Raw genomic sequence first — 20,605 nt, forward strand, 5'->3', positions numbered from 1 at the left:
TTCGGATTCCAGTCCAGGTCTTTTGGCATGCTCATAATGAGTCTCCAATCTTCCCAATATTTTTTTCATTCAGTTTGAAATTATTTAATTACGTTCTAATATCTTCATTGTTAATCATGTCTCTTCTTGTGCAGCCCGTCGTCTTCCTTCGGAACCTCATCTCCGCTGTTTCAATTTTATTTTTTTCGTAGAATTCCAGCATTCGCTTCCATAACATGACACAGTAATCACCATAATTTATGGAATCTCATGATGCTCCCTTTCTGAACATTACGACCCAATGCTCTGCAGAGGGTATCGAAGGCAGCTTCGAATTTGTGTGTTTTATTTTCATTATCATAACCAGAAGCAAAACTATCAGCATAGCCAAAATAAGAGATTTGGGAGACTTGTTCTAAAACTGAATATGCAGTTTCTTTTCTTACTGGATATATTCCATGGAATGCTATTATTTTAGTTTTATTATTGAAAAATTTGAAGTGGTATTTTAGGGTTTTTTTTTTTTAGTTTGTATACTGATCTTTGGAAGTCCTCTTCAATCTTTTGAATAATGGCGGTATCATTTGCAAACGAAAATTCAGTCAACTATTTCTCATTAATTATCTTGATTCCTCTATTTACTTTACATTTCTACTTACAGAGAATGGAGTCAATATAAATATAAAAAGCTTAGTTGACAGTCCACATCCCGGTTCTACACTTTGCTTGATAATTATTTCCTCTAGTTGATTCACACCTGTGTTTATTATAATGCGTGTGTTTTCATAAAGAGTTTCCACTATTTCTATTAAGTGATAAAGGTATCCACACCTAGACACAGTCTCCAAACGCTATCACGGCTGACACGGTCAAAAGTCTTCGCGAGGTCGTAAAAGGCGATATGGGTTTTATTTTAAAATCTCTGTATTTTTCTGCATTGTTTTAAATCACAAACACATTGTCTGTGCATGAACAACCTGATATATCTCAGTTTCTTTCTTCACAAACAATAGCTCCTGTGATATGCTTTATGCGGTTATTGATTATCTTAGAGTACCGTTTGTAGCTATGGCTTAGAAGACAGTTGCCACGATTGCTTTTACAGCCATTACGTTTCCCTTTCTTGAAAACAGAGATCGCTTCTACAGTAAAGCGACGGTATCAGGTACTACGAATTGCTTTCCCTAGATGTAGCCATCACTGGTGACAGCCGCGTGGGATTAGCCGAGCGGTCTAGGGCGCAGTAGTTATGGACTGTGTGGCTGGTCTCGGCGGAGCTTCGAGTCCTCCCTTGGGCATGGGTGTGCGTGTTTGTCCTTAGGATAATTTAGATTAAGTAGTGTGTAAGCTTAGGCACTGATGACCTTAGCAGTTAATTCCCATAAGGTTTCACACACATTTCAACATTCTTTTTTTCACTGGTGACATCTGTTGTCAACAACTCTGAGACCTCTTGCAGGAAGACTGCATGAAGTGATGCCACTCGACGACTGTGCCCGCCCGTGTTCTGCTACACTATGAAAAACACTAGACAGGCGTTGAGGTCGGAAGTCATCTTTTTCACCTCATCTTGCACCCTCAGATTTTCACTTTGCCCGCTCCCTATTGGACAACCTTCAAAGAGCTTACTTTTGCGGATGGAAACGCGCTCTGAACATTCGGCGAGTTTTTCGCCTCAAATCACGTGGTTTCCACAGTCGTGGGTCGAATAAATTCATCATCGTTGGCACAATGTTGTAAATAGGGAAGGATGATATATTACTGGTGAACAAAGTCTATGTTACGTTTTACTGTCGTGTTTATTAAAGTTACAGAAAAACGCTACGAAATTATGCACCATCCAAGAAACAGAACCAGTATTTTTCAAGTATAGTGAGCACATCGTCCGATAAAAATAACATACGGTATTCACATTAAACTAATAAAAGTCATTGTTGTTGTACACAGGTGAGATCCACAAAAACAATTAAAGCTCTGGCAATGAACAAAGTTATAGAGTTGTTGATGGTCACCCTTAACATAGTGAAGTGGACTACACCATTACTCAACCTCATCGAATAACTTTCCACCAGCGAAAACGCCTTCTGGAGTGGCACGAACTAAAGGCACTCAGCATCCACCGTATACCACTTTTCCAAGCCAAATAATGCCGAATCCCACTGCGGTTAACAAGGCCAACTGAATCCCCTGCAACGAGGATGTTCCTTCATACCGGGCGCCTTATCTCCCAGCAAGCTCATACAAGGCGGCTTAATAACATTGACGCTGACAAGGTACCGTTCCGCTTCCCGACATCGCATATCCAATACAACTGTATTTAGAAATGACCGTTCCGCTTCCAGACATCACATATCCAATACAACTGTATTTAGAAATGCATGGGTACAGATTGCTCGATCACCAGTGATGTCTACCACAACCATTAAAGTACACTTCGACATCACACCACCACCTAGTGCCAACCATAAACTGAAATTCGAAGGGGAACAGCAAAACGCTCTCTGTGTAAAGCATGGTATCCATTGGCCGCGCCACAACTGACCTCGTGCGGGCCTATCTCTTCCTCCTTAAGGGGGACGTTCAGGAAATTGACTGACAATAAGTATCCAAAGCTTCTGTGATGTAATCGCATCTCAAGTGCGTGACCAAGTGTTTATCGTATGACGTGGCCTCCCTGCTACGTCCACATTTTGAAGTAACACTTCAATACTGGTTCGGTGAACAACGATCCAGTGGCCTACTTTCAACAAAACTTGCACAGGGCGCATCTAGAAGGCTGTAAAATACACACTTTGGTTCTCTAGACCATATGTGACTCTGTTCGATACCTTAGAAATATTAGCCAGATTCCAAATAAGTCTCTAAATTCTCTCGTATGGAAACGGCGTCCTAAAACCACATTTTCATCTGCTACAGCTGTCAGAATTGCAACTTACGATCTAATGCTCGTATTTTATTCTGGGAACATAGGGAGGATGAAGTTCTGAGAGAGAGTGGGCTTTAAGGTACGAAATTTCACTGAAAACATTTAAAAAAATGTAATTTTACAGTGCTTCTCTGCAGCTGAGAAGTCGGTTGAAGGCCTGAAAAAGGAAAGAAAGGAGAAAGCAAAGCACTAGAGATTTTTTATTTAATCGTATGGCTAAGGCCCCGCGTCGGGGAGACCGTTCGCCGGGTCCCGGTCTTTCAGTTTGACCTGCAGTGGATGAGGATAAAGGATGAGGATGAGGACAGCACAACACCCGGTCCCTGGGCGGAGAAAATTCCCGGACCCAGCCGGGAATCGAACCCAGGCCCTGAGGACTGATAATCCGTCACGCTGATCATTCAGCTACCGGGAGTGCACAAAACACCAGAAGAGAAGCCTTGAAGGGAAAGAGGACCCTGAGTACAAATCTGAAGGTTTCTGACTAGGTGCCAAAAGAGAAAACGTTAGGTTGAACATTAAACTGCATGTACCGAAAATTACGTTTTTTTAAAGTTTATTTCCTTCCTCTCAGAATCTATGAAGACCAGAATTATGAAATTTATGAAATTTTGTATCCTTATTTCTATAAACCTAATAAATGTTGTCCAAAGAGTAAATTTAGAAATTCCGAGAGCGAGCTGAATTATGGGGACATATGCTTGGAACTCTGCATGAATTTTGTGCAACACTTACAGAACTAAAATAAAAATTATCGTATTCCACATATTCAATAAACCTCATGACATGAACTTACTATATGCAAAGAGTTTAAAGAGAGAAAATTTTGTAGAACTATTCTGAACAATTTCCGGAGAAAATCTACATATATTATCTGTTGAAAATGATATTTTTAAATTCCGTAAAAAGTTTACATATATGTAATCTCAGGAACTTAGCAGTAAATGTGTTACTTTCATGTAATGCATGGTACACCATTTCGTCGTCGTACCTTCAAAATTGTGGATTTGTTGCAACATTTAAATAATGTGTTTTTTAACAAAATCCCTCATAAACCTTCGGCGCCCCACGGCCGCCACGTGGTGGAGCAGTCACGGAGTCAGGTGAAAAAGGTACCGACGTCATTGTGGCCACGCGACGGAAATTAACACACTTTAAACGTGGAATGGTAGTTCGAGCTGCACCCATGGGACATTCGATTTCGGAAACCGTTAGGGAATTCAGAGTGTCAAGATGTGCCGAGAACACCAAATTTCAGGCATTATCCCTCACCGTGGATTACAAAGTGGCCGACGGCCTCTACTTAACGATCAAGTGCAGCAGTGTTTGCACAGTATTCCCAGTGCTGACAGACGAGCAATACTGTGTGAAGTAACAACAGAAATAAATGTAGGACGTACAACGAACATATCAGTTAAGACAGTGCCGCGAAATTTGGCGTTCAGCGTCTCTCCAGTGCTCGAGACCATATCGGCTGGACCCTAGCCTAATCGAAAATTATGGCCCGGTCAGATGAATCCCAATGCCCATCCAGACACAGTACATGATGTAAAGGTACTCCCGTATCCAGCAGTATCCCCTGATCTGTCCCCGGTACTACATGTGTGGGACTAGTTAGGCCGTCCATTCCGTTGCAGTGCCAGTATAGATGGTATCAACTACCATTTACAACAGTTATCGACCGGCGTGCATCAGGAAAGGATACAACGCCTTTTTGACACCCTTCCCAAATGATTCAGCGGGTGCATCCAGGCCAGTGATCGAGCTGTATCATACTGATAACTGGAGTCACACTCCCAATTTTCTTGTCAGTATAGATCGATTTTACAATCAGTGAAGGGACGTCAGTTTCCCTGCCAAGCCAACAGCTTTCCTTTCGTTTCAGCCTCATCTTGTAGGAGCTTCGCATTATTGTAAGTCTGTGTGTATAGTTAGTTTGCTCTGAGCCACTGCATACCATAAGATACATATAAAAAATTGCATCAACCCGGTTCCCAGAACTCCTGTGACCGTCACTGTCACTAAACCCGCCCAAAGACGTAAACAATTATTCATGAGCAGCGGCTATTAGACGGATGGTGTCGGAAAGCCGATCAGTTCCAGTCATTCCACCAGGAAGGAGGTACACGACTCGTGTTTTCTGTAGTTCAACCATGCCTAGACGGTTAATACCGCGGTTCAATAGCGTCCGCGTTGTTACTGTTTACCTGGAAGGGTTCTCAACAACGAAAGTGTCCAAGCGTCTCGGAGTGAATGAAAGCGATGTTGTTGGGCATGGAGGACATACAGAGAGACACGAATGCCTTGCTCAGGCCGCCCAAGGGCCACTACTGGTAGTGGACGACCGCTACCTACGGATTAAGGCAAGGAGGAACCCTGACAGCAACGGCACCATGTTGAATAATGCTTTTCGTGCAGCCACAGTACGTCGTGTTACGACTCAAACTGAGCGCAGTAGGCTACATGATACGCAACTCCACTCCAGACAACCAAGGCGATGTCCATCTTTGCAACCACGACGCCATGCAGCGCAGTAAAGATGCGCCCCACAACATGCCGAATGGACCGTTCAGGAATGGCATCACGTTCTCTTCACCGATGAGTGTTGCGCATGCCTTCAACTAAACAATCGTCGAAGAAGTGTTAGGAGGCAACCCGGTCAGGAAGAACGCCTTAGACACACTGTCCAGCGATTGCAGCAACGTGGAAGTTCCCTGCTGTTTTGGGGTGGCTTTATGTGGGGCCGACGTACGCCACTAATGGTCATGGAAGGTGCCGTAACGGTTGGACGATACGTTAATGCCATCCTCCGACCGAAAGTGCAACCATATCGGCAGCATATTTACGAGGTATTCGTCTTCATGGGCGACAATATGCGCCCCCATCGTGCACATTTTGTGAATGACTTCCTTCAGGATAATGATATCGCTCGACTAGAGTGTCCAGCATGTTTTTTAGTCATGAACTCTATCGGACATGACTGGGACAAACTGAAAAGGGCTGTTTATGGAAAACGTGACCCACCAACCACTCTGAGCAATCTATGCCGAATCGCCGTTTAGGGGTGGGACAATCTGGACCAACAGTGCCTTGATGAACTTGTGAATAGTATGCCACCACGAATACAGGCATGCATCAATGCAAGAGGACTTGCTACTTGGAATTAGGAGTACCGGTGTGTATAGGAATCAGGACCACCACCTCTGAAAGTCTCATTCTATGGTCCTACAACATGCCATGTGTGGTTTTTATGAGCAATAAAAATGGCGGAAATGATGTTCGTGTTGATCTCTATTCCAATTTAGTGTACAGGTTCCGGAACTCTCGGAACCGAGGTGATGCAAAACTTTTTCTCATGTGTGTTTATGATCCATGATAATTTGGTTCATGTCTTTCTTTTACACCGCTGTTGTTATCAAGGAATCACATTCAGTTTTAAGATGACGATTGAAATCACTGTCCTAGAGCCTTTTACTGATAATAATTTATACTAGCTACCAACTTTTTGGGAAAATGTAAATTCTGTCACAACCTAATTTCCATGCGGTTCCCTCGTACACTCCATGACATCGTATTTTACTTTGAATATATCTGTAAATATTCATTATTCACTGAACATCTTAGTGGTATTTTGGCTGTTACTTTGCAACTTCACTGAAATTTTGGCTGTAAAAATTTAATAATTATGACAGTCCAGGGACATATCGCCTTTGAATAAGCATTTTTATTTTTACGTTGATCGACATTGTCAGTTTTGGAAATATTGTACCGTTATCAACTGCAGGAATGCAATGGTATAGTTCCAATGTGAAAAAAGACCCGGAAAATTATTTCCTTTCAAGCTGAGTTTAGACGGGTTTATAGCTATAAATAAACCCTTCAAGCTTGTCACTTCGTGTATTAAATGTAATGTGTTATTTTTGATAGTTGGAAAGTTTGACACCTAACTACTGAAACAATGTGTGACTAATTCATTTAAATCTTTCTGGGTTTACTGCTGCATCATCTTATAAAACATTAAACTACACAGACATTTAGGTCGAGTTCCAGCAGCCTTCCTGAGGGCAAGCAAAATATTTGTACCTAGAAGCTCTGTCTACGAGTAGACGTTTTGTGTAGTGCCGCGTTCAGAAGTTTCGATATTTGTGGAAGATGAATGTGACACAATTCTGTTTGGTCACGAGCCGTTCTACTGAGTTACGGCGGTGCAGTTACATCAATTAGTCTGTTGGACCACTAGTGCATTAACAGCTTGATTATACGAGGGCCAGCGGAACACGTTTGTCCCGAAACCGATAACTATTATTAACTGAAGCCTGTGTGGAAAAATCTGTTGTGCTCGCAAAAGTTACTGAGTTTGCGAATCTAACACACTGTTTCCACTCTCCTTTCAGGTTAATCATGATAATAAGCGACACGTATTTTCTGACTGTTACAGTTACCGTTGTTGTTTCGCTCATCAGCCGCAATGATCTTCATTCCTGTCGATTGGCAACCGTCCTTTATATTTCAACAAATATGATGTATGTTACATGCACGTGTTTGACAAAGATATTGAAACACCGTGGGAAACGCATGCTTGAAAATAAGTGCAGATGCTAGCCAAGCTTGCTCCTGTGCAATGTCCTCAAGAGGTTTCTTAGTCGTGACGAGCACAGTGTTCGGAGTAGCTCTGAGTGCGTTACGTCTGATCTAATTCGAACAATGGCAAACTGTTGGTGCTCGTATGGTGGTGCTTCCTTAACCAAGGTCTTGTGCAAACGTTTGGCAACTAGCTCTTAAGGAACAGAAATGGCAAGTTATGCTGTACTCGAAACATGAAAAAAAAAAAAGAAATGGTTCAGATGGCTCTAATCACTAAAGCACTTAACATCTGAGGTCATCAGTCCCTTAGACTTACAACTACTTAAACCTAACTAAGCTAAAGATATCACACACATCCATGCCCCAGGCAGGATTCGAATCTGCGACCGTAGCAGTAGCATGGTTCCGGACTGAAGCGCCTAGAACCGCTCGTCAACAGCGGCCGGCGAAACATGAGAGCTTGTCATTCTTTACCGCAGGATTTATAAAAACTACAGTTATTAATGTCATAGAAATATTTAAGAGCAAAAATTTGTAGAACATTATCTAGAACGGTCATACGAGACTCAGTATTATGTACAGCTGCTGCCAATCTACGATTTGCTGGTAGAATTCTGAGAAGTTGCAGTTCAAGTGTGGCCCAAACATTGATACCGGTACTAATAAAGTGTATTTGGTCCTTATTAGGTCGAGCTAACATGAACTGTCAATCGTATACAAATAAGGAACTATAAATGGTTACAGATTTATTTATGAATAATGTCCAGCTAGACTGATATGTAGGTAGTTCATATTTTATCTCATTCACAATGAGCCCATTTCGGTAAATTGCCATCGTCAGGTGCTCTTACACGTAACATCGTTGCTGTCATGTCCTATCTGTTTTGGAATTATTACATTCTCATAGGTGTAGAGTGGAGATGTATATCAGATGCTACTTGTTTTCCAAATATGCTACTTTTCCACTGTCAGAAAAGTAGCATATTTGGAAAGCATGTTGTAAGCTGTTCGAATTTGGTCTCTTGGGAGTAAAAATTTTGTACACTTCCGACACAGATACTTTCTTGTAGACAACAGCATCGGTGGCAAAGAAACTCTTGGTGCTTCTGGACCCACGTGATAAATCGTGTATGTACTGACAGAGATCCTGTAACTTTTCTCGAGGACTTGTCAACTTGACTGTTGTGTACACATCAGAGATCCTATAACTCTCCTCGAGGACTCATCCACTTGACTGTCGTGTACACCAGAGCGGTTTCGTGGTAAGCAGACTGGACTTGATGGCTTCTGAGTGACTGTAATTAGTGCCTACTACGCAGGCTTAAGGGCGAGTGATTTTCCGATCGTATATGGCGTCTTCCAGCACCTGATCGAAAGGAACTTTTGAAATGACTCTACAAGTTGCAGCGTAATAGTGTAATTTTTTAAACTATGAGTCCTCTGGAGGGTTTTATAGCGCAGCCACAAATTGCTATTGTACTTCTTCTGTAATTTTTATTGTTCTTCCTTGTTTTCACACATATTATATATTAACTGTGCCGGCCGCGGTGGTCTAGCGGTTCTAGGCGCTCAGTCCGGAACCGCGCGACTGCTGCGGTCGCAAGTTCGAATCCTGCCTCGGGCATGGATGTGTGTGATGTCCTTTGGTTGGTTAGGTTTAAGTAGTTCTAAGTTCTAGGGGACTGATGACCACAGATGTTAAGTCCCATAGTGCTCAGAGCCATATTAACTGTCTTCCCATGTAGTTTACACCTAGTTTTCTCAGAATTTCGAACTTCTTACATCGTTTTACATTAGGAAATGCTTGTGATAAATTGACAAATGCTATAAACAAGTCTTGATTTATCTTCATTCTTGATTATACACTCCTGGAAATTGAAATAAGAACACCGTGAATTCATTGTCCCAGGAAGGGGAAACTTTATTGACACATTCCTGGGGTCAGATACATCACATGATCACACTGACAGAACCACAGGCACATAGACACAGGCAACAGAGCATGCACAATGTCGGCACTAGTACAGTGTATATCCACCTTTCGCAGCAATGCAGGCTGCTATTCTCCCATGGAGACGATCGTAGAGATGCTGGATGTAGTCCTGTGGAACGGCTTGCCATGCCATTTCCACCTGGCGCCTCAGTTGGACCAGCGTTCGTGCTGGACGTGCAGACCGCGTGAGACGACGCTTCATCCAGTCCCAAACATGCTCAATGGGGGACAGATCCGGAGATCTTGCTGGCCAGGGTAGTTGACTTACACCTTCTAGAGCACGTTGGGTGGCACGGGATACATGCGGACGTGCATTGTCCTGTTGGAACAGCAAGTTCCCTTGCCGGTCTAGGAATGGTAGAACGATGGGTTCGATGACGGTTTGGATGTACCGTGCACTATTCAGTGCACCCTCGACGATCACCAGCGGTGTACGGCCAGTGTAGGAGTTCGCTCCCCACACCATGATGCTGGGTGTTGGCCCTGTGTGCCTCGGTCGTATGCAGTCCTGATTGTGGCGCTCACCTGCACGGCGCCAAACACGCATACGACCATCATTGGCACCAAGGCAGAAGCGACTCTCATCGCTGAAGACGACACGTCTCCATTCGTCCCTCCATTCACGCCTGTCGCGACACCACTGGAGGCGGGCTGCACGATGTTGGGGCGTGAGCGGAAGACGGCCTAACGGTGTGCGGGACCGTAGCCCAGCTTCATGGAGACGGTTGCGAATGGTCCTCGCCGATACCCCAGGAGCAACAGTGTCCCTAATTTGCTGGGAAGTGGCGGTGCGGTACCCTACGGCACTGCGTAGAATCCTACGGTCTTGGCGTGCATCCGTGCGTCGCTGCGGTCCGGTCCCAGGTCGACGGGCACGTGCACCTTCCGCCGACCACTGGCGACAACATCGATGTACTGTGGAGACCTCACGCCCCACGTGTTGAGCAATTCGGCGGTACGTCCACCCGGCCTCCCGCATGCCCACTATACGCCCTCGCTCAAAGTCCGTCAACTGCACATACGGTTCACGTCCACGGTGTCGCGGCATGCTACCAGTGTTAAAGACTGCGATGGAGCTCAGTATGCCACGGCAAACTGGCTGACTCTGACGGCAGCGGTGCACAAATGCTGCGCAGCTAGCGCCATTCGACGGCCAACACCGCGGTTCCTGGTGTGTCCGCTGTGCCGTGCGTGTGATCATTGCTTGTACAGCCCTCTCGCAGTGTCCGGAGCAAGTATGGTGGGTCTGACACACCGGTGTCAATGTGTTCTTTTTTCCATTTCCTGGAGTGTATTATCAAGCGTAACTCTTCTGGTGCCTTTGTCGTACCTAAAACCAACAGATCCTCAATTTTTTTCCCCATTCTTCCGTACTTGTCAGCTGCTAGAATGCAAGACATGTTAAGCTGATTACGTAATAGTTATCTCTCTTATATGCCCTAGCTATCTTCGGAACTGTGTGAATGTCATTTTTCCGAAAGTCATACGGTACTTCGCCAGTCTACTCACAAACTTGGATAGTAGTTTGAGTGCCACTTCTCCGAATGGGAATTTCAAAATGCCAATGGAATGTAATCTACTCTTTCTGCCTTATTTAATCTCAATTTTTCTAGGGCTCTTTTAAATTTCGACTCGAATTGCTTCTTCTGTTCTATCAGAAAAGTTCCTCTCCTAGGAGAGACCATCAGTGTACTCATCCCACTTATCTTCTCTCTCCTCTGCGTTTCACCACCGCACAGCTACTGTTTACGTCCTTGTTTTTAATTTCTCAGAAGACTGCTTTCACTTTCCTGTATGCTTTATCGCTCATCCGGCGGCCGTATCTTGACAGTGTCATCATGTCTTCCTTAAGCCTTTTTGCCTTAGATTCCCTATATCTCCTCTTTATTTCGATCCCAGTTGACTGCGTTTGCTCTTGTTTGTGCTATTTGTTGAACATTTTTGTTTCTCCTGTCTTCCGTCGATCAACTGAACTGTTTGGCCTCTTACCGCTGCCTTCCTTGCTGCTACCTCCCTTGTACCAATGTTTGTCCGCCCAATTTCATTGAGTGTCCATTTTAGAGACGTTCCTTTCTCTTCAGAGAAAGAGCTTCCCATGGCATTCGTTATCGCAAAGTCTACAACCTTGGAGAATTGGAAACAGATCTCATAAATCCACAGTTCTTCAACACTTCCTTTCTTTTTATACTGATATGTCCGAATGATTCTCTTTGACTTCAGTCTACTCCTCATTATTACTAAATTCTCATGCGAGACTATATCAGCTTGTAGGTACAACTTGAAATTTAGTATATAATTTCAGAACATATGTTTGACCTTGATTTAATCGAGATTGTATCTTCTGACCCATCCAGCTTTTACCTCCTCGATTTGTGATTTTCGAATTGAGTGTTCGCTGTTATTAGCTGAAGTTAGTTGCTGCACTTATTTAGGCTTTGTGCGCTCTCGTTGCTACTGCCAAGTCCATATTCTCCCATAACTATTTTCTTCATTCCTTCTCGTACTGCAATACTCCACTCCCCCATGATTATTAGATAACGACCTTCCTCTACATACGTGTCAGGTATCCTCGTGTACCTTATCTCATCTTCTGCTTGTGACGTTTGCAGGTATACCTGAGCTATTGTTGTTCCACTGGTTTGATGGAGACGCTGGTGACAACAACCCTGTCACTGATGTTTTCGTAACTCACTCACTGCCTTCTTTGCTACTTATAACGATGTTCTACATCGGGTACACCATTTTTTCTTTCCGATGATATTAGACTGTATTCTACTGACCAGAAGTTCCAATATTGAAATGTGGGTTAATTCCCAAGGGACCAAACTGCTGAGGGCATCGGTCGCTAGACTTACACACTACTTAAACTAACTTACGCTAAGGACAACACACACACCCATCCCTAAGGGAGGACGAACCTCCGACGGGAGAGGCCCCGCAATCCGTGACATGGCGCCTCAAACCACCCGACCACTCCGCGCGGCTGACCAGAAGTCTTTATCATCCATTTCAGTTGTCCGACCCCTACTATATCTATATTGAGACTCCACATTTGTAACTTCCGATATCCCACACTGTGTGTAACGCCGGAAATGCATATACTCCTATTTCCATCTATTGTACTATTATTTTTTTTCCTTGTTTTGTTACCTCAAGATATGACATTTCTGTCTCTTTATATATTGTAATTGCTTTACTGTTTGTATATATATATTTATGCATTTATGTCGATGTATAATTGGTTTGTTTCGTAAATATTATTTGTATTTTTACGCTGGGTCTTGCCTAGGGAAAACTGCTATCGAACGATTACATCCATAGGTCGTGTGAAGAATCAAAGTGTGTAGGATCTTTGGTAGTGTTAACTCTGCCGCGTGGAGCGCGGGCACTGAGAGTCTGGCGGGAGTAGCGAGTGGAGCAGGTGTTGTGTGACGCTCCCGCGAGTTGCCGCGCTTTCGGGGTTTGGCAGCATGTAATTGCGCTCGACTCGCGATGATAGTTTCTGACATGGTGTCGCGGACGGGAAGCATTAGCTGGCGCACATCAAGAGCCCGTTTCGCCTGGTGACCGTGTCGAGAAGAAGGCGCGCCAACATCCAGCTTCTGCAACAGCGACGGCCGACAATGAGTGACTGTCGCCACCTCCTCGATCGACGGCTTCAAACCTTCAATCAACCAACAAGGAAGACTAAAACCACGTAAAGTTTCAGAACTGTATGGCAGACCTCAGCTTTTCAAATTGTTCCATTTGCCTCGCAAAATTACAGCAACTTAGCATGAACCTTTGTTGCTCATTGTCCCAATTGCATTACCAAGCAGGGTCCCTTCCTTTTCCGAAATGAACCCGAGTGTCGTTGAAATTCAAACGCCAGCATTAAAATAATATAATTAGATTTCACTGCTTTAATTTCAAAGTTCAGTAGCTGGCTACAATATTTAGGTTACACGAGCACAAATTTAGAGTGCGAGTTTTGTTAGCATATTTTAGCTTACCTGTGACTGCAGCTCAGCTTGGTACGTACTAAATTTTACTATTGTTAATAGTTCAGAATCATTTAATTCAAGTTCAAAGTTAAATCTCTTGTTTCGAAATTGCGTAGAGTCAAGCTGCTTTTGAAATGATTGTTGAGGTAGCCCAAGACTAACCGTATTTTACTGGATTTCGATGTGCTTCAGAAAGAAAGCTCACTATTAACTTCAGTCACTAAATTAACTTTCGATTTTCCGGTTTTATTAATTCTTTTGCTAAATTAAGTCAGAGTGTAGCGAAATTTATTACTTCTGACAAACTTTCAGTTTTCACACTACACGTGTCAACCTTCAGTTGCCACGCTTCTAGTGTTAATTATATGTGTAATAACCTTTCTTTTTCAGTTACTATAGTAATTGTCCTTAGGACTGGCGACCGTGATTTCCCCCTAAATCTCAAATATCTAATTACCGCTAGTTAATTGTTAACGTAACGGCCGCACATTTACTTTCTTTATTAACTTTACCCCTTTTCAAAATTAATTTCCACCAGTTCATTTGCATTTTTCCTTTCATTTAGATGTAAGCCTTTCCTCCCTCTTTACCGATAGATTAACTTCGGTGACGATTGCTTTTCCCAAATTTCCATTAGGTACACGCGGTTTAATTTTTCACTGTCATTAAGGTCGATAAGTGAGGGGGGAGGTTACACGTGGCGACCTGGTGACAGGACAATCTTCAAATTTGAGGTTGTTCTGGACACGAATTTTGCATTGTGCAAATCTCGTAACAAAGTACTGGTTACGAAATGGTCGATACGTCAGCGAGAATATTCGTGTGAGGAATCCTAATTAGAGTTGAGATTTTGCATTTATATTGAAAATTATTAAAATGAGTGAAGGCAACAATTACCAAAATTTGGTAGACTTGGATACGGAACAATCGGTCGAACAGTGGGAAACGCGCACAGCGGTACCCATTGTTCCGGGGCAGGCGGCTAGCATGAAAGATACGACCGCCGAAACGCAACAAAGAGCAGAAATGGAATTCCAGACTTTAGAAAATGTTTCGGAATCGGAAGTGAAAATCAAATCTGAATCCCTTGATGACGAATACGGGGGGACAATGAAAGAGGAAGCCGCTACGGAAGTAAAACCGGTGGTTTCCGGGAATTTAACTGATTTATTGAATGTTTTGATTAACGAAATCAAGAGTCAATCGGCAGAAATTAAAGATCAGGCTGCCAAGCAAGAAGCTCAGGCTGCCGAGCAAGCAGCTCAGGCTGCCAAGCAAGTAGCTCAGTCTCAAAAAATTGAACGAATGCTAGACAATCAGAACAAAGCTATTAATGTTGTTAACAACAATGTTGAAGTTGTTAACACAAAAATTGATAAAATCAAAGACGATATTGTCGTGATTAATACCGAAATCGGTAGCCTTAAACAGGAAATGATAGGCGTTCAGGCGGAAATTGCGAGCATAAATACTCGTTTTGATTCCGAAATTAGCAGAATCGAGAAAAGTGTAGGAGACGCAGTTGCTCCGATCATCGAGAATAAGGTGACGGAACAAATTCAATTAGTGAGAAAAGAGGATCAACAGAAGGTGGAAACTTTAAAGGCTTTAGTATCCGAAGTAGATACCAAAGTGACGAAGCAGGCTAACACCTGCGAAGAGAAAAAGAGGGAAGTGGAAACGCTTGCGACAACCACTTGCCAAGTGATTACGAGGGTGTCGGAATTAGAAAGGAAACTTGACGAAAAACAGAGCTATGTGCCAATCTGTGCACATAGTTCGGAGTTGTTGACGAAAGAGGAGCGGTTCGACCCCTTGAAAAAAGGCGGTATACACCCGACGGATTTCATTAAAAATTGTGAAAGAGTTTTACCCAGATCATGGACTAATGAGAGAAAAATTAATGCGGTTATTGATGTGTTGGCTGGTGATGCCAAGCGTTGGGGCTTAAACCTCAACATTACGAACCTGACTTTTGACGAGTTTAAAATTTTGTTTCTGGCTGAATACTGGTCAGAGCAGAAACAGCAAGGTGTCTGGCGCGAATTTGTCGTATCGAGGCCTTTCGATGCGAATTCGCGCGTTTCCATGAAGGAGTTTTGTGAGGGCTGGATCCGCAAGTTGGAATATTTGCGTGATCGCCGCACGGAATCCGAAATAGTCTGGGAACTCTACAAGAAGCTTCCAGATGATACAAAACGCTACGTAGGAAGCAATTACAGGACAATCAATGATTTCCTGGAAAGAGTTGAGGACGAGGACAATTGGCGCAATAATCGCGACAGTGGTGGAGGCCGTGGTAACAACAACAGGAACCACAACAGCGATAACTATGGGAATAATGCATACCGCAATCTTGGCAGCAATAACAATAATGGTTCGGGCCGTAATGACAATCGGTACAATGCAAATAATAACCGGAATGACGGAAACCAGTATCATACTAGCGTGATACGGGCTGCGCAGAACAGTAATAACGCCAGAGGGTGTGACCAGCCGCCTCAGCAGTATCCGGGGAGAGTATCTGCTGGGACGAGACAGGGAAACCATTAGCCGCGCCGGAGAGGGGCCGACCGGGCGTGGAGAAATTTTGGCGGCCCAATAACAGGAGAAAACCCAGGTGTCGTCGTTATGAAAATTCCGTATGGAATAATCAACGGTGGGAGAGTGTGCCAGTATTAGGAGAAAGGAGTGCGCCCACAAGTAGTAGATCAGCTGTAGACACGGCAGTAGAAAATACATTCACTGTCAGTGAGAACAATTTAAGTAGTGTTCCGGAAATCGATTATAAAGTGGCAGCTGTAACACCCACAGTGGAACTGGAGATTGAGTTTAAGAATGATTCGCAAGTGTTGAAAGAAGATCAGATGTCGGATAAAACGTCCGTCATCGAGCGAGGGGATGCAGAGAGGGATGAGGTCTGGTTAAGGCAGTTCGGTCGCTTATACGACGAACTAAAAGATTATAGGGGCCTGTAAGGGAGAAGTGTTTATGGGGAGCACGGGCAGGATTTGCCGCGTCTCGTCCCGCAGGAAGATAGTGATTGTGAAGTGATGGAAAGTTGTGGCCCTAACCGGCAGACTTTACTAGAAATAGTTGATGTTAACGGGGAGCACGAGCAAGATGCGTCGTGTTTCGTCCCGCAAGAGTTGGATGTTGAAGTAGTAACAGAAAGTTCTGGCCCTAACCGGCAGACTTTACCGAAAGTTTCAGTGGTAGAAGTAGCCGACCCATCCGACGCAAACCTCCAGTTTAAACATTGCGAAAGTATTAAGGAGAAAGATTGCGAAAATTTTAGTGATAGCCGGACACGATTGGTAGAAAACCACGTAAATTACAGTGTGTATGAGGTTAGAGCTGACGTTATACGGTCAGAGGATAACAGTGTGGGTTGCGCAGATCTAGAGGAAGTAATTGCAGATACTACTGGGCACATGTCTCCAGGTAGATTGGCAGATGAGATCAATCTGATTAAAGAGGAATCAACGAAGGTGACAATTAGTGAATTGATAGCAAAGCAACACTCACTAGTTGACGAGTTACAGGAAAAGGTTTCGGTATTGGAGGCGACGCTACAGACTAAGCCTCAGGACAAACGTGTTGAAATTAAAACTGTATGTGAACAGAGGCTGAAAAAGCCGTCAGATAAACCGGATTTAGGATCAAAGCCGGATGGTTTTTTCTGGAATGACCTGGATATAGACGAGGATTTACTGTGGGAAAATAAAGAAACAGTCGAGGACAAGTGTAGACAGATAGTAGTGTCTGTTAATATGCACGACCTACAACTAAACGTGTTGATTGACACCGGTGCAGAATTGAGTGCTGTATCTGGGAAAATATTTGAGTTACTGAAAGACAGACCCGGCATCGTAGTTATGCCAGTAACAGGAGTGGAAATTTTCGGTGCTACTGGGAAGGCCAGTAAACCGGTCACAAAACAGATTTTTGTCAACTTCGAGATATGTGGGGCACGATTTGAACAAGAGTTTGTCGTCGTGCCAGATTTAACTACGGAAGTAATTATTGGGTTAGATTGGCTATTAAAGTACCGTGCAGTGATTAACTGCGAAAGCAAAACTTTGACATGTATGTCACTAGATAAAACAATGGTAGTTGGTTTTGACGAGGCAGGAGACGGTGTGCATAGGCAATATCAGCCTATACACATTGTTAACTGGCCGGATGACATTGACGTAGGAATGAGTTTGAACTACTGTAATGTGAAGAATCTCCGCATTGACAATAATGTAGAAAGTGAATTGGAAAGTATTGTAGACGGTGTGTCAAACGTAACACACTAACAAAGACGAGGCCGACTTTCCCGTACCTATTGCCACCACAACCATAGGGCATGGGGCAAATATGAAGCAGAATTTAAGAGAATTATGAACACTTTGAGACATGAATCGACGGGATTTTCTCCAGAGGAAATCCTGTTGGATGACAGAAGTAAAAGTTTAGTGGAAGAGATAATCAAATTCCCTCCACGGATTAACATTAGTATTGGTGTGAAAAAAGATCGTTTGCGAGAAGTAATGAAGCTAAAAGCCGATGCTCGCATACGTCGTCATGACGCTAAAGCGCATTTTGCTAAGTTTGCGATCGGAGACTTAGTACTTGTAAAAGCTCATGAGAAATCGAGCGAGATAGACAATGAAATCTCTAAATTTAAGTTTGTTTATAATGGACCATATAAAGTCATTGGTATACCTCACACAAATGCTTATTGCTTAGAGTATCCAAGCTCTGGAAAGCTATTAGGTATACGAAATATAGTAGATTTGAAATTGTACCAACCTAGGATCGATTAATACCACACAATGGGTAATTTGTACAATATGTAAATATAGAGTGTAAGATTTAAGGTTTGCTAGATTGCCATGCTTTTGACTGACCAAGGTCATTAAAGAAGTTGTAATTAATAAGTAATTAAATTTGATTAATCAATTTAATTTTAATCAATTTAATCATGATCTAATCAACTGAAAAATCCAAGCTGCTAGTTTAAGTTTTCAGCTGAGTCACAGTAGATTAAGGAATGTAAATATGATTTTGTAAATAGCTGTAAGATTTCATGAATATGTGATTTACTAGTCATTGCCGATGTACTTAGACGCTGTTTTAAGTTTCAGGCTAGTACATGCGTGTGATGATGGACAGTGTTGAGTTATCCACTGTGATAGTATTAAGGGACTCCTTGAGATTACTCGGGAGTGAGTTTTTCCTAAAGAATTCAGTGAAACGGACGTTCTGGAAACGCCGTCACAAGGGCGAGTGAGATCAAGCGTGCCGCACACGCGGGCGCAACAATACTGGCGAGGCGAGCCGCTGTCGGCTCTTGTGCCGCTGTTGGCTCTTGTGCCGCTGTCGGCATTCTTTGTACTTGCGAGTACGAAAGGCGGAATAGTTTTTCTTCCCGGACAGCTGATGTGAAAGAATTCTGCTGTCAATATTTATGTTTTTTTCGATCTACTGAATATTATTTTCTTGTTTAGCGTTAAGTGGAATCTCATGACGAGATATTAATTATGAAATGGTTATGTAAAAATGTGTATTCTATGTAATTAATTATTAATTTGCGTATTTTGATCTACCTGTTTTTATGACCATGTACTCTGATTAATTTTGCAAATAGTATTCCATTTCTCATAGTGTTACGAATTTTAATGATTTTGGAATAGCTAAACCATTTTCTATGTTTTCTATGAATTTTAATATGTTGTCAACCTGTTTTATTTTGTGCAAGATGACAGAGTGGAATAAGATTAGGAGTGTCTCCACTCAATTATTATGGTCTAAAAATTGATTTGTGCTTAATTAGACGAATGCTAAATTTTGTTGATGTTTTGAGCATATGCATTTCCGCTGTTTCCTTTTTTGGGACATTTTCTGAGTCTGTTTACGTTACACGAACATCCTCAGACAATGTGGGGCACGTGTAACGCCGGAAATGCATATCCTCCTATTTTCATCTATTGTACTATTAATTTTTTTCCTTGTTTTGTTACCTCAAGATATGACATTTCTGTCTCTTTATATATTGTAATTGCTTTACTGTTTGTATATATATATATATTTATGCATTTATGTCGATGTATAATTGGTTTGTTTCGTAAATATTATTTGTATTTTTACGCTGGGTCTTGCCTAGGGAAAACTGCTATCGAACGATTACATCCATAGGTCGTGTGAAGAATCAAAGTGTGTAGGATCTTTGGTAGTGTTAACTCTGCCGCGTGGAGCGCGGGCACTGAGAGTCTGGCGGGAGTAGCGAGTGGAGCAGGTGTTGTGTGACGCTCCCGCGAGTTGCCGCGCTTTCGGGGTTTGGCAGCATGTAATTGCGCTCGACTCGCGATGATAGTTTCTGACATGGTGTCGCGGACGGGAAGCATTAGCTGGCGCACATCAAGAGCCCGTTTCGCCTGGTGACCGTGTCGAGAAGAAGGCGCGCCAACATCCAGCTTCTGCAACAGCGACGGCCGACAATGAGTGACTGTCGCCACCTCCTCGATCGACGGCTTCAAACCTTCAATCAACCAACAAGGAAGACTAAAACCACGTAAAGTTTCAGAACTGTATGGCAGACCTCAGCTTTTCAAATTGTTCCATTTGCCTCGCAAAATTACAGCAACTTAGCATGAACCTTTGTTGCTCATTGTCCCAATTGCATTACCAAGCAGGGTCCCTTCCTTTTCCGAAATGAACCCGAGTGTCGTTGAAATTCAAACGCCAGCATTAAAATAATATAATTAGATTTCACTGCTTTAATTTCAAAGTTCAGTAGCTGGCTACAATATTTAGGTTACACGAGCACAAATTTAGAGTGCGAGTTTTGTTAGCATATTTTAGCTTACCTGTGACTGCAGCTCAGCTTGGTACGTACTAAATTTTACTATTGTTAATAGTTCAGAATCATTTAATTCAAGTTCAAAGTTAAATCTCTTGTTTCGAAATTGCGTAGAGTCAAGCTGCTTTTGAAATGATTGTTGAGGTAGCCCAAGACTAACCGTATTTTACTGGATTTCGATGTGCTTCAGAAAGAAAGCTCACTATTAACTTCAGTCACTAAATTAACTTTCGATTTTCCGGTTTTATTAATTCTTTTGCTAAATTAAGTCAGAGTGTAGCGAAATTTAT

This window comes from Schistocerca piceifrons, chromosome 1 (genome assembly GCF_021461385.2).
Source record: "Schistocerca piceifrons isolate TAMUIC-IGC-003096 chromosome 1, iqSchPice1.1, whole genome shotgun sequence".
NCBI classification, from domain to species: Eukaryota; Metazoa; Arthropoda; class Insecta; order Orthoptera; family Acrididae; genus Schistocerca; species Schistocerca piceifrons.